Genomic DNA, 15,000 nt, shown 5'->3' on the forward strand with positions numbered 1-15,000 from the left:
AACTTTCACCAAAAAGTTGAAAACGTGAAACAAAAGTTCACACTAATCCTGGATTACGGTAATCGGCTTTCGAACAACCGGGAACTGGAGATTTCACTCTCGAACCCCCTTCTTATCAATTTTGCAACACCTGGTTTTCCTTTGTAAGCCTTCTAACTTTTATCCTCACCGTACGTACACGCTTTCGCACACATAAGTTTAAGTGCAATTACTTCAAATATCAACTCCACCAAAAAATGAGGTCATCTGACTAAAGATAAACTTAGCGTTACAGCAATTCTGATAATAGTATAAAAAGAGATGATTAGTCTTAACCCGTAATTTTATAAATTAGTGAAGAGTAGATTTCTTTCGATTGGGACTATAATTATAGTAAACATCATCATCATCATCGTAGGATGTTTCGTGTAGGTTACATAAACAGTGTGTTGCTATAATTCGGAAATTCGTACGTGAAGAATGTAGAGTAAAACGGAAGCGTGAGAGCGGTGTTTGACATGAAAGACTTTTGTTGTGTTTAATCCGGCTCTTGTAGTTGAATCTGATCCTGGTATTCTACAATCATCGTCATCATAATCATTATTATCATCATCATCGTCACCGTCGTCGTCATCATCATCATCATCATCATCGTCATCATCATCGTCATTATCAACAACATCAACAACAACAATGTCATCATCATCAACTTTACTTATAGAGGAAGACGACAGCCAGTTAAAAAATGGAAAAAAGTTCGGCCCACAGGAAAAAGGGTCCGACTTCTCCCCACAGCAAACAAACCTCTGACTTTCCGAATGTCTACTTACTTGTTTCTCTTTCATTACAATCGCACAAATGCATCATTTTGGCAATTTTATTCCTCATTTGCAGTATATCAGGGCAAAATGATTGTCCCTCGATAAAAAATAAATGGACGATGACTTTTTTTGACTTATTTTTTTTGGATTGAAACGTCTTGCTTTAGTTACTGTTAATTATAACGTTGTGTTTAACCTTACAAAAAAGGGTAAGCGTCAGACTCCAATTATATCGTATTAGGGAGGTGAAGCAAGCGCGTTTCTGAGACGTGGGCGGCAACGAGAAGAAAATATTTTGCGTGCCAGGACAGTGGCGTCTCCCAGATTTCATACTAATAATCTCTAATGGAAAAAAGATATCACACTTGGCAATGTAAATGTGGTTGTGTGAAGACAAGCTAAAATGGAAAATAGCTCAATTCCGGTTGCCGTCCGCGTCTCAAAACCGCGCGTGCTAAAGCTCCCCATTTTGTCCATCCCTTACGGCAATTTTAATGTTTTCTCTTTAATGTCACTTGAACCCAGTTTAATGACATGGCTCACGCGAGTCTAGAATAGCTCGGTTGTAAATCATCCAATCTTGTAGTCGGAAGATAGGTTTGACGTTTGCGAAGGAGGACTCAAATTTTCTTCGAGTACTCCCGAGTAACCATCGAGGAAGACATACATTTCTTCATTCATTTACAGGGGTTAACATTTCAGTGTCTTTTCACTGTACTTGCGGGAATGCACTCTTCATACAACTTTAGTCCTGGCAGTTGAAAGCGGGATACCTGAGTTGTCACCCTTACATACTTGAATGGTCTACAGTTCCTATGACCTTCTAGATAGCTCAGCGGTAGTGCATTCGAACTAGAAATCAAAGAGTCAAAGTTTTGGCGTCTCCAAAGGAGACCTCGGATTCTTTTTACTAGTGTTCCCGACTCATCACCTTTAAGTACACATCTATTTAAGACAGTAGTGGTTTTCTCCCATGATGATCGTATTTGTCTTGTAATAAGTCGAAAAAACCCCACTTTCGATATATAAAAATTCAGTCCTAAACAAAAGGCATCATCTCGAGGCTCTGGAGAATAAACTCTCACAAATTAATCCTTATCTTTATTCCCTAGAGCCTCAAGACGATGCCTTTTGTTTAGGAATGAATTTTAATATATCGAAATTGGTCTGTTCTTAGCAGTTCGGAGTCAAAACGGAGTACTCCGTCTCTGAAACAATGAACAACGTGGAAAGAGGGTGGCACTAGGTAGCTAACACAAAGTTAATTAGGGTGGCCCTCGTAACACTGTAACCCCAAATCAACACAAATCAAATGATGATTTTGAGGAGAGGGGAAAACCAGACTACCCGGAGAAATGCCTCTCGGCAACAAACTCAACCAACATAAGACGCCGAGTCTGGGAATCACACCAGGGTCACACTGGCGAGTGCTCTAACCACTGCGCCTTCCCCACTCTGGTACAAATAACCAGATGAATCAGACCTGAAGTTTAACTTACCGCATAGTTCGACTTCGTGAAGCTCTGCCACAAGTAGCCGACCAATCGCTCCATTGATTCCATACACACTGGACTGTCAGACAGGTACACATGGTCTTCCTAGTTTCCTTTTGGGGTGGCTGCGTGCAGGTCTGTGGCAGACCAGAACAGTCTGGCCTTTGTACTGTAACACTAGATATCTGGATCGACCTGTTCCTTTCAGCTACTCCACAAGTCGCCGACCATTCTGTCCACGGGTTCCAAGTACATTTCACAGTTTTACAAGGACCTGTCGAAAGTTAAATTACAAAGCCCTTGTGTATTACGTGTTCTACGAAGGAAAAAAAGAACTAATAGTTTCTAAACTATGAGCGAAATAACTTGTGGAGGCCCTCAAGCGTCCAATCACATGTTCTGGACTATACCCAGGTTTGCCCAGATCCAGTTTTTGTCTGTGAAACACACTAAAAGTCAGTCTTGTGATGTCGGCAAACTCAAAAGGCCGAGCTCTCGGTAACGCGACGCAGGTATTTCAGCTATAGCTGGGCTTTTTGTAGTAAGACAAGCAATATCTGACCATTTCTCTCTACTTTAGAGTGAAATGGCTTACCAGTTAGTAGTTTTTGATGCTTCAATGAAGCATAGTAAGGTACCAAACTTTCATGCTATTTTACGCAAATTGGCGTTTGAGTTACAAATTCGTTATTATAAAAGGGGAGAAAAGTATTAAACGGTTACTCCTTCACGCATCTCCTTGTAAAAAAAAGGTTAAACCAAGCATTATTGATTGTCAAGTGCCTTACAATGTTTTTTTTTATAAATAAAGGCCTACGGTTATTCAAATAGGGGCAGTGTAACCTAGTGATTAGGGTACTTACCTTGAGATCCGGAGATCAGGTTTCTGACCACTAGTTTAATTTGATCCTGGTATTACGTAGCCCCCGGTTCAACTTCTCAGAAGCACTTGTAAATAACGAACTGGTTTGATTCGGATCAGTTGGGGTTTTTAACAATTGTTGTTGTTGTTGTTGTTCTTCTGTCGTTTCGTTAATTGTGTTTCATTGACCCTAAAAAGCCCCTATGGGGAGTGGTCATTTTAGAAATAACTTCTATTTGCATTCAGGTTTTTAAAATGGATTCCACACGTGTCGTTGAAAATACTCACAATTGGACTCCTTGGTTTCCAGTATTTCCTTGTTACACGTGGTTTGCCAACCAGAGCATCCTCCTTGCTGTTCTATCATGTGTTCAGTTTCGTTGGTCAGTGTTCTTTTTCTTTTCATGTTTCTGCCACATGATGTGGACCACGAAGACCAAACGCTGTAGTCACATGTCACGTATTGACACTTGAAAACTAAAAACATAAAAGAGAATGACGATGATTAACAGCCACCTCACTCTTTTCGCTAATTGGTTTTGTATCATCTCGTATCGACATACTTATACTCTTTATTTGGTGACCAGGTTACTTCGACCATATCGTTGTGAACCTATATTGTATTTTAAACCAACTGTATAATTTTTGATTGTTTGTTTTTTTTTTTTTTCTATTTTGCTTTCGCTGGGCTGATGAGTAAGATAAAAGAGACCTCTGCCGTGGGTCGAAACTAACTGTGTTGAGCATGCGCGTTAATTATTACGTAGTGACTAAATCATCACGTGGTACTTCATGTTATGTGGGCTCACTTAACAACAGCGGAATTGCTATAAAGGAATGCGCGGGACACAGCGTGTTCAATTCACAGTCAGCAAACACATCATGGGGCATGCGGTTAGAAGAGTGCCGTCCAAGTTTGTGGACGGTGGTTGGATCAAAGTCAGGTCTCTTTTCCCGCACTCGTCAGCCAAGCGAACGCAAAAGAAAAGAGTCCTTTTCTACCAGGGAATCAACCAATGTATCCTGAGCTTGATTCTCGGTGTAGTGTAAAATTAGGGAATATAAGATGAATTTTAGATCATATTGATGTTGAGTCGGCGTTTGCTACTGAATTGTAAATAGAAAATAGTGTAATACACGTAACATTCTAGATTCGCCTACCGTACGTTCGTAATTATTATTGAGATTGTATTTGATTGATAGTTGCTCTGACTGAGATGCATGCTGCAGAATACAAGTGCTTTCTTTCTTCACCTGGACTCGGCGTCATCATTTGCGAAATTAATTTCAACGGGTTCGTTTCTCGAGTACTCTGTTTTTCATCTCACCATAAACCAACATTTCTAATTTGATTTACTTAAACTTGCTTTTTTACATTCTCTCCAATTAGTTGATCGCTTATGCTCGACTAGATAAGCCTTAGGCTTTAATAAAGTGACACTTATCATTATCATTCTCATCATCTTCATCGTTATCCAACCTCGTTTCCAGGGTATCTACCCTGGGAACTAGGTTGATCGTCATCGTCGTCATCATCATCATATACATCGTCATCATCGTTATATATTATTGAAGCACTTCTCCAAAAGGACACTTTCAAAAATACCATAATACTCCTATTTTGCCCTCCAAAACTTTGAATAAACTGAGCATTGTTTTTATTTTTTCTCGGGACCATTGTAAGTCCAAAGAGAAAAAACAAAGAGTTTTTGAAAGTGGCCTATCTCATTGTCCACTAAGCTCAAACCAACACCATGGCGAGCTCCTAACCAGTTAAGGCAAGTTTACTTGCACCGTTAGCGTGAAGCCTATGTTGTGTTGCATAATTTAGCTCGGCTAAGTCAGTCAATTAAGACAAAATCCATCAAGCTGTACCTAAACTAAGACATAGGCTAATTATTATTATTATTATTATTATTATTATTATTATTATTATTATACAGATTTAGGCTAATCATTGTTATTATTATCTAAGTTCATTGGTATACTCTTAATTAATCGGTTTCCATTATCTTCGTAAAACATGTGAATGACACTTAACATTCACTTTTGATTAACTGGAAACTAAGAAAACCAAATCAACATCCTCAACTGAATCTACATATCCCGCACTCGAGCAAAGTCCCCTTCAACTTATGGCATTTTTGCTAACTGAGACGTAACCTCCTACTACACCAATAGTCGTTTTGATACATCATAGCCAAGCCGGACACATTTTACTGGAGAATTTAACTTTACATTTTCTTTTTTATAGTAGATATTATAAATTGGTATAATCTAAAAATGTTGCACCGACGGTGGCCCCAACCCAGACACTAACGAGTTACTAACGTATTTCACAAAGCTTTCGTTGTTCGCCTTCAAATTTCATAAGGTCAGCTGCGATGGGACACTTTAAGAGTAAGGAGAACACGAGGACAACAGAAACTACAAATCAATCAGGCGCATGTGGCTTGAAACGACGTATTTGAGGCGCGCATGCTCAGGGCGTACTCGTATAAACCCGTTATTCATTACAATTGGCACGGGCGGACCCCCTTGGCCTTCCCGTAAGTTCCCAGTAGCTACACCCCTGTCTGGGAAAGTTGCCGACTAAGAAAAGTCTAAGAGTTGTTTTGGGTCTTACCCTGACAAGAAAATTTCGCCACAGTTTGAAGAAAGTTATTTAATCTAGCAACGTTGGGAACGAAAAACGCGTGAGAAGCTATAGGATCCGAAGCTATTATCTCCAATTCTTGGCGGTTAAAGTTTGGACCAACACCAATTGCAATGATGTTCACTTTCATTCTTTTGAGTTCTTTGACAGCAGCACGAAGTTTGTCAATTCCACCGGTGCTGGATCCGTCTGTAATAACCAGTGCCATCTACAAACGAAAAGAATTCGAACAGAAATAAAATGACCCCGTGATTTGTCGTAAAATGAAAAAGTTCTTACTGAATAAACAATAAGAACATACATTGGCTCAGACTTAGTTTGGGGTATCTGTGGTTTTTTCATTATCATTTTTTAGGAGTAGTATCAATGAAAAACGGATACAAGGTGGTATTCTTTTAGGCGAATTGAAAACGCTAGGTTCAAAGCGATATTAGACCTAGGCTCGAATATAGCTCGAGAGTCCAGCCATTTCTTCTCGGGGAGGATACCCGAACTCGCGTGAGAGGCGGAAATCGAGCCTATAAAAGACCTTCTTCTTTTGTTTAAAAATGGACACTTTGATTTTGAGTCAATGTCGTGGTTTCAAAAGCAAGAGAAACAATAATATTCTTCCCAATGTTAAAACGATTGGACGTATAACGCAGGCAAAACTGACGTATCCCAGTGAGTTATATACACGAACCTTCTCCCGCTTACAGCTGACATCGGGAAAGAGTGATAGCGTGGGTCAAGATTAAAAGTGCGAGCGTTTATGAAATTATTTGTGGGGACGCAAAGGTAAACAAACAGTGCGGATCGTGGACCATAATGTAACGACAGATTTATCCAATGCAAAGTGAGCTATTTGGATAGCTGGACCGGAAAATGTAATTTGGGATAATCCTCACTAGCATAAAGAGCTATTTTTTTTCCGGCGCATAGCGGAGGCCTGGTGGAGGTTGGCAAGCGCTAGGAGTGCCACGTGACCTCGTTATGTATTTTGCGTCCGTTAAGCGAGTGCGGCATTCTACGGTCAGCCTTCGCCGCGTGCTTAAGTCTAGTTTGTTTCATTACTACATCGTGCTGAAAAAGAAATGTTTTATCTAGTGCTAGATATATCGTGGCCGGTATGGACACAAAACGCCTACAAACTTGATAATTTGCATGCAAAGTGAATAGAGCACAAGCAAACTTGAACTTCGAACTTAATGAGGGGCGTACAAACTTAATAACTTGCATACAAATAATTAATTAGGAACACGGATACACTGACATAAAACGACATACAAATTTTATAATAGACAAAGCTTACAAACTTAAAGGAATACTAACAAACATAATAAAAATAAAATTAAGAGATTAATGCTTTAGTAAAATTGAAACAAAGTGTATTTCTTGCAGATTTTAGGGATGTAACCATTTAAAAAAAAATTAGCTTGCCTATATTTTTGAGTGAGAAACAATTTTGTTATATTTGTTTCAATTTTATTAAAGAATAAGCCATTTTATTAAATGAAAGAGGAGCTAATGGTGCTTGACAGCATTCCGCTTAGTTTGTAAGCTCTGCCTTTTACAAAATTTGAATACATGTTATTAAGTTTGCGCATGTTTCACGTCTCATGTACATACTATGTCCACGCCGGCCACGGGATAGATATACGTAGAAGTGTCATTGTATTTTTCTTTTTTCATATTGTAATCTTCCCTGTACGTTTGTCAAAAAATTAAAAATAACAAAGGGTAAAAAATGAAAGTACTGGGCAAACCAGAATTGACGGAATTGCTCTTAAAAGGCGATCGGAGATCAACATAAATCATCGTTAAGAATTTGAATCCAGAATTTTTAACCATACTGTGCTATAGTAAACTTACTTTGCTAACGCCCGATCTTGCTCCATTAGACAAAGTGAAGAATCGTGTCCTGGCGAGATTCAGAGCTTGATCAGTGTTAGTATTCCCACCTAGATTTGTAACAAAGAAAAAAAAGTCTTGATTTTCTTCCGAACAATTTAAGGAACTCTCTATTTAAGAACGTTCGGGCCACTCAAGATAAAGACGCCAACGAGACGATCGACAACGGGACAATCCTTTGAACATGTATTACGCTCTCATATGTTGCGAGTTCTCTAGACGTTAAGATGAAATGTAATAGTGGAAAAATTGCATTATGAAAAATTCCCCTTCTATCGATCATTTCGATGTCAATCGTAAAATAGTACAGATCTACGCACTCGCGAAATTACGGAAAAACGGATTCGCTCTTTAGTCTCTTACGCCACGTTCTCTTAATTCTTGCATAAACCCAACTGGCCGAGGAAGTCTTGGAAGAGTATACGTATTTTGGAACAGAGAACACTTTTCAATGGTTTGACATATACTACTCTCAGATATTGGATTGTTGGTCTTATGTTTTCTCGTGGTTTCGATCAAACCAACTAAAGTCACAAGTTATAATTTATCTACGCTTATTTTCTGCCAAACCTCTGAAGAAATGTTGTTGATAGAAAACGTTTTCAGAGAGAGTTAGCATCCTTTGTACGTGAAACAGCAAGTGGTATAAGATACGTTTCTGATCTATTTTCTGCATTTTTTGCATTGTTTAATAAATTACTTGGTAATTGCAGCCAAAAGGCAAGATTGGAACCAAAATAATAAACTTTTTCTTGATTTTGAGCAAAACGCAGATATTTGTTTTGCCGTTTGTTGTAAATGGCCGTATTTATACTAGAGGACGTCTAAGACATCTCTAGACGTCTTAGACGACTAGTATAAAAACGGGAAATAAGGTCGACGCATTAAACGTCAGGCCTCGGTTGTTCAAAAGGTGGATAACCTTATCCAATGAATAAATCACTATCCAGCGGATAAACAGTAGCAAAACCAATTGAGTTATCTATTGGATAGTGATTTATCCAGTGAATGGCGGCTATCCATCCTTCGAACAATTGGCCCCAGACGAATTAAACGTCTCAAGACGTCCAAGCCGTCTAGTTTAAAGACCAGAAGCACTAAACTGGGGCGCACTTAGCAATAAAGTGCACACAGTCTCTATGGTGATTGAATCTCAGTATCTTTTGAAGAAATTGTGAATTTGATTTCTAGCAGTCGAAGTTAAGTGCGTCCCGTATTTATATTAGTCGCACTTACGGCCAGACGTTTAATTCGTCTGGACGTCTTAGACGTCCTCTAGTATAAATACGGCCAATGCAGTGTTAAATCTCTTGAATCTCTCTAAAACATTCTTCTTCAGATCTTTCACCTGTTTGCCTCACGTTTCTCACAGCAGCCATGAAACCATACTTTTCGGAGTATTGGTTCAATTTGATATCAATGTTAGCACCACTGCTGAAAGTTATCAGACCCATCCGCACTCCATTGGGGCCAAAGTTGTTGAAGCTTTTGGCCAGAGCTGCTACAAACTCCTTTTGTCGTCTGAAGTCCGGTACCCTGATGCTGCCTGACTCGTCCATAATTACTCCGAAATCCACCTTACAGCCTAAAATTTTAAAGAACAAGACTGTCTGTCTGACTGTTTAGCAGTTTGGATCTCAGGTTGAGTATTCATTGAACAAACTAATAGGAGAGTATAAAACTGTGAGAAAACGAGGAATGGAACGGAACCGGACGAAATGAAGTGGGACATAGGATCGCCAACCACCCCTGAACTCGGAGCAGGGATAGCGCAGTGGTGAGAGCATTCGCCTCCAACCAATGTAGCCCGGATTCGATTCTCAGATCCTGTCTCATATGTGGGCTGAGTTTGTTGGTTCTCTACTCTGCTCCGAAAGGTTTTTCCCGGGTACTCCGGTTTTCCTCTCTCCTCAAAAACCAACATGATTTAATATGTATTCATTTCATTTAATTTCATTTGTGCACGACACCACAAGATATTCCGCTTTAAACATCATCGTGTGAAAATAAAGGGTCTATTAGTATAAAGGTCTCGTGACCCTTGTTGAAATCCGTGCGCATCCAATTAGTGGCATTTGTAGACAAATCTTTCACCAGCTTCCTATGTAAGAAATTGAAATGTGTGGGGAGCTAACAGCAAAAATCAAACAGTTAATCAGTTTAACTTTACACTGCCACTTAATTAAAGCTCTTTCGTTGTAATTTTTTGTTCTTTCCAAATGCTGAGTTAAAGGCTTTTACTGAACGTTTTCTAGAATGTTAAAATACTACGTGAACTCAAAAGGAAAAATCGAAGTAAATAAAAGGAAGGAAAATGGATGAACGTTAATTTCTAAGTAGCATATGACGTAACCATTCAGCTGAGATAAACTCATTTCTTGTTCCAACAATAGATAACGTCTAGTTTGCTTTCGGAATGCCAACAGTTAGCGTAAAGACCACGATGAGCCAAGAATAAGAAGCACTTCTGATCACGTAACTTGCTCAGAACATAAGAAAACGCACCCATGAATGAAAAGCCTCTGTTAGTTTGGTTTCGCTTCTTATCGGTTGAGAAATTGGCACAAGACATTTAAGGCAATTTCGCGGTAATCTCAATAGAGAGCTTACTTCAGTACTTTTGTCAGAAATTTGAAAATATCAGCAAAAAGACCTTTGCAGGACCAAAAATACCGACTCGAAGATGGTAAGCTCAAACTTCATTTTGCGTAACAAAAGAGCCTTTTCTGTATGCCGTAGTCTTCGTCTTCGCTCAAACCGGTTCGAATCCTGTTTAAGCCTGAATGTTTTCAGGTTTGCTTGCTACTGCTTGAGTTGCGCGTGCATCCAATTCCGATGATCGTTCTTACTAACTTTCATTCCTGGTTTTACTCAAACAAAAATGAAGAAATGGCATTATTAGGTCAAGTTAGAATGGGGATTGTACATCATTACATTTATTAATTGCCCAAGGAAAACAGTATAAAAGTCAACTCCGATAACTTGTCCAAGAAGAAACTTCAGAATGACTTAATTATAGAGTAAAAGAAGGAAAGTAAGGAACTCACACGAAACCACCTTAGATTGGGTCTGTGGTGCGGGACATGTAGTTTGAAGGCCGTTACAGTTTGGTCGGTTGACCACGTGATGATTGACTTTGCTTGTCCGCTGTCGAGTCATTCGACCACAGGTGGCTGACCAGTCTCCCCAGGCATTCCACGAGCAGGTCACGAGCTTGCAAGGACCTGGTAAACAGGGAGAAGCGAATGACAATATTTAATGTTGCCATTGCAATCCATCAAAGAAAGAGATTTAAAATATTCATGAATGGTCAGTCATATTTTGAAAAAAAACAGGAGTCGGTTTGACATCCTAGACCCGGTTGAGGTCAATTACTAAAACACGATAAAATGCCAACACAGGCTTGAATTTTTCCCGTCAAAAATGCTTAAGATTTACAACTCTATGCTGGATAAAAAACAAAGGCGAAGTCAATTTTCTAATAAGAGTCCCGTGGAAGCAATCCGGCGTGTACATCCTTTCGCTCAGAGTACTTGGCCGGCCTAGTTAGCATTCGGCGACGTTCTTGGAAGAATACGAACAAGTCAGTATACAATAAGATTTATTCTCGTGCAGATTAGTGGCAGGGTACTCAGCAGTTAAGCTAAAGTCCAAACTCTTAATGCAGCAACAGTGAAGAAAAAAAAAAGAAAAAAAGAAACTGCAGCTTGATCGATGGTGACAGACTCCATGCGACATCACCAATCATAGTCACTTACATATAGTACTCTTAGTTTCCAGTAATTCTCTGTCGCATGTTGTTGGGAGACCGGAGCAGCCGCCTTGCTGCTCTTTGATGAGTTCAGTTTGTTTGGTCAGCGTTTTCCTCCTCCTCATCCCAGTTCCACATGAGCTAGACCACGACGACCACTCACTGTACTCACACGTCACGTATTTACACTTGTACTCTACAAATGAAGAAATACTACATCGTTATCAACCATCGATTCTTTAGGGCGACGTCTTCAACTTTACACATTATTTAAGACGTCTTGTTCTTAAACCCGCGCTCTGGTGGCTCAGTTGGTTGAGCATCGGGCTGTCATGCGGGAGGTCGTGAGTTCGACTACGGCCGGACCAACACTCAGGGTCTTCAAATAACTGAGGAGAAAGTGCTGCCTTTGTAGTTACATCCGCAAATGGCTAAGACTTTCAAGTCTTCTCGGATACGGACTATAAACCGTAGGCCCCGTCTCACAACCTTTCAATGCTCACAACCCAGTGGGACGTAAAAGAACCCACGCACTCTTCGTAAAGAGTAGGGCATGGAGCTCCCGGTGTTGTGGTCAGGCCTCATCTCATTCATTTATGTGCTGGGTGAGATCGCTAATGGACTGATAGCGGCTGCCAGCGGCGCCTATATATGCTAATGTCCGATCTCACCCATAGATCCCTTACTTGTAAAGCGCATTTGAATATATTAATAGAAAATGCGCTGTATAAATTCATTACCATCACCATTACCCAGATGGCGTATTTGTAGGACAGCATATTTAACTCTACACATTAAAATGATGACAAAATTGATTGCCGTTCCTTTTCTTCCGTTGCCAAAATTCTGCTCTTTCGGTAAGTGAACAATTACAAGGTGAGTTTTTCCGCAAGGTTTTATTACCTCCACAGGGGCCGAGGAGGGGGAGGGCCTGAGAGGGCCCTTTTTTTCCTATGGTGTTGTTTTCTCCTAAACCTATATAGGTTCTTAAATAGGTTCTTATTTTCTCAGGAAAAAAATCATGTTGTAGATAGCAGAATGTATTGGATTTCGGCCTCCGTCCCCTATGCCGCAACCAGTCTTCGCCAACCCCTTATATAAAATTTGAATAAAATCATACAGAATTTAAAAGTTCACAAAAATGACTATCATAGGGCGACCCTAAAAGCCGGAATGACGGAACGGTGGAACGGCGGAATGGCGGAATGGCGGAACGGCGGAAAATGACCCCAAATCCTAAAAGACAGACTGACGGAAAATCACCCGAAACCCTAAAAGACGGAACGGCGGAAAATGACCCCAAATCCTAAAAGACGGAATGACGGAAAATCACCCGAAATCCTAAAAGACGGAACGGCGGAAAATCACCCGAAATCCTAAAAGACGGAATGACGGAAAATCACCCCAAATCCTAAAAGACGGAATTATCCAAAATCGAAAATCACCCAATTTTTTTCGCATGAATACCAGTAACACCACGTTAGAGTTAATGTAACTCGAAACGACTGAAGTTATTTCTCGCTTATTGCCCTAACAATCAACCACAATAGCATGCTTAATTGGCTATTTTAAAAACTTGTGTACATCTGTATACTTTTCACCTGAATTCTGACTGCATAATTTGCGCGAAACTGCAGCAATTATTCGAAAATATAAATCAACTAGAATTTATATCACAAGTAACTAACATTAACGGGAACTATTAATATCAACAATTCGTCGCCTGGCCCTAAAATTAACTGGAAATAATCTCAACAATAACTAACATTATCCGGAACTGTCAATATAAACCATGTTCACAACTGTTGACGTTTCGACGTCAAACCTTAACAAGAAATGACTTGCAGTGAAAACTATGCGAAAATGTCTTGTCTTTTGGAAGATTGTTTTTCTACCACGGTCATTAATAATTATTGGTAATAGGACTGAGTGGAGTCCAATTTAGACTACCGCACAGCGCGAGTCTGATTTGTTCTTCACGAGTATTATTACAGACCGAATTGGACGACACGTAGTCTTATTTCCAATTTATCATAAAATTACAATTTCTGAGAAAAGAGGAATAGCCAAGTTATGAAGGAAAGGAAAAATTACTATTAAAATACCGACAAAGGAGATGTAAACATCTAATGCCACCGCGCCTCCTACAGGCAATTAAGCGCCAGAAACACGCACGCATGCACGTAACTACAACTTTGAATGTGATTGCCTTATTGCACTGGCCGATAGCAAACTGTCCAAGCTGTTGTTACAGCTGCTTACTTTATAAAAAATGGAACTTATAGGGCTATTTGTATAATTAATCCACGGCTTACACAAGCCGCGGGGTATTTAAGATGCGAACTTGCCGTATAAATGGTATATTTTAACAATTTCACGTCTTACCCGCGCCGAGGCTATAGTAAGTCGCGGCTTGTGTAAGACGAGGGTTTTGAGCTCGGCTCCTATGGAGGACGCGAAGACACTCGTGAAAATGGTATCGCGGCTTGTTTGCGACTTATGTAAGACGTGAACTCACACTGCGTACGCGCAAGTTTTTCCCGAGCTCGCTCGAGTGCCCGTGCAATTCCCCGACTGCTATGAAAACTAACACAAGAGCGAGGCATTACTCACGAATGAGCCATGAACCATTTACACGAGCACTTCGCGTTCGGGAACTTTCAATATGAACCACGTTCACAATGGTTGACCTGTGATAACTATTGATGAACGGCTCCAACGATTAGATATCTACAAGAGCCGTGGTCTGTCCTCTTGTCTACCCAGCGTGACGGAGTGACGGCGTGACACAAGTAATACGAGAATTGATAGTAAAAATCTGAAGGATAACCAATTTTTAACAACAACAAAAGAATTATTTTACACGGGAAGGGGGTCTCGCAAACCCGTACCTTTTTTCCCTTTTAGGATTTGGGGTGATTTTCCGTCATTCCGTCTTTTAGGATTTGGGGTGATTTTCCGTCATTCCGTCTTTTAGGATTTGGGGTCATTTTCCGCCGTTCCGTCTTTTAGGATTTCGGGTGATTTTCCGTCATTCCGTCTTTTAGGATTTGGGGTCATTTTCCGCCGTTCCGCCATTCCGCCATTCCGCCATTCGGCCGTTCCGCCGTTCCGTCATTCCGGCTTTTAGGGTCGCCGACTATCATAAGTAAACTCGGAGGATGACTAGAATCTTTAGAACAGCAATCAATTGATCTTATTTGCCAAAGTGTACCTATATCTTTTTTTAGATTTTAGAAAATAACAACCTGTTTCAAATTTTTGGTGGTCTTACTGACAAATTTTAGGATAACAGGTTCTTAAAAATAGGTTCTTACTTGCGGGGGTTAACTGTACTTACTCTTGCACGACGAGTCACCGATTTTCTGCAAAAGTGTCAGCAGTTGCTGCATGTTTGCCACATAGAACACGTGATCATTGACGGGCTCCGTAGCCATCAATTCAAGCTCTTCTTTCTTGACTTTACTTCCCACACCAATAGCGAAAATATTTACGTTGCTCTTTTTCAGATTTTTCAGGGGAATTCGAAGCGTTCCCATGCCACCGGT

General features: G+C 40.1%; 1 pseudogene; it reads right to left on the minus strand.

Moving 5' to 3' along the window:
* LOC138024301 (uncharacterized) overlaps window positions 1-15,000 on the minus strand; it is a 56,980-nt pseudogene that overhangs the window by 12,277 nt on the left and 29,703 nt on the right.

The sequence above is a fragment of the Montipora capricornis genome, chromosome 11 (genome assembly GCF_036669925.1).
Source record: "Montipora capricornis isolate CH-2021 chromosome 11, ASM3666992v2, whole genome shotgun sequence".
Lineage (NCBI taxonomy): Eukaryota > Metazoa > Cnidaria > Anthozoa > Scleractinia > Acroporidae > Montipora > Montipora capricornis.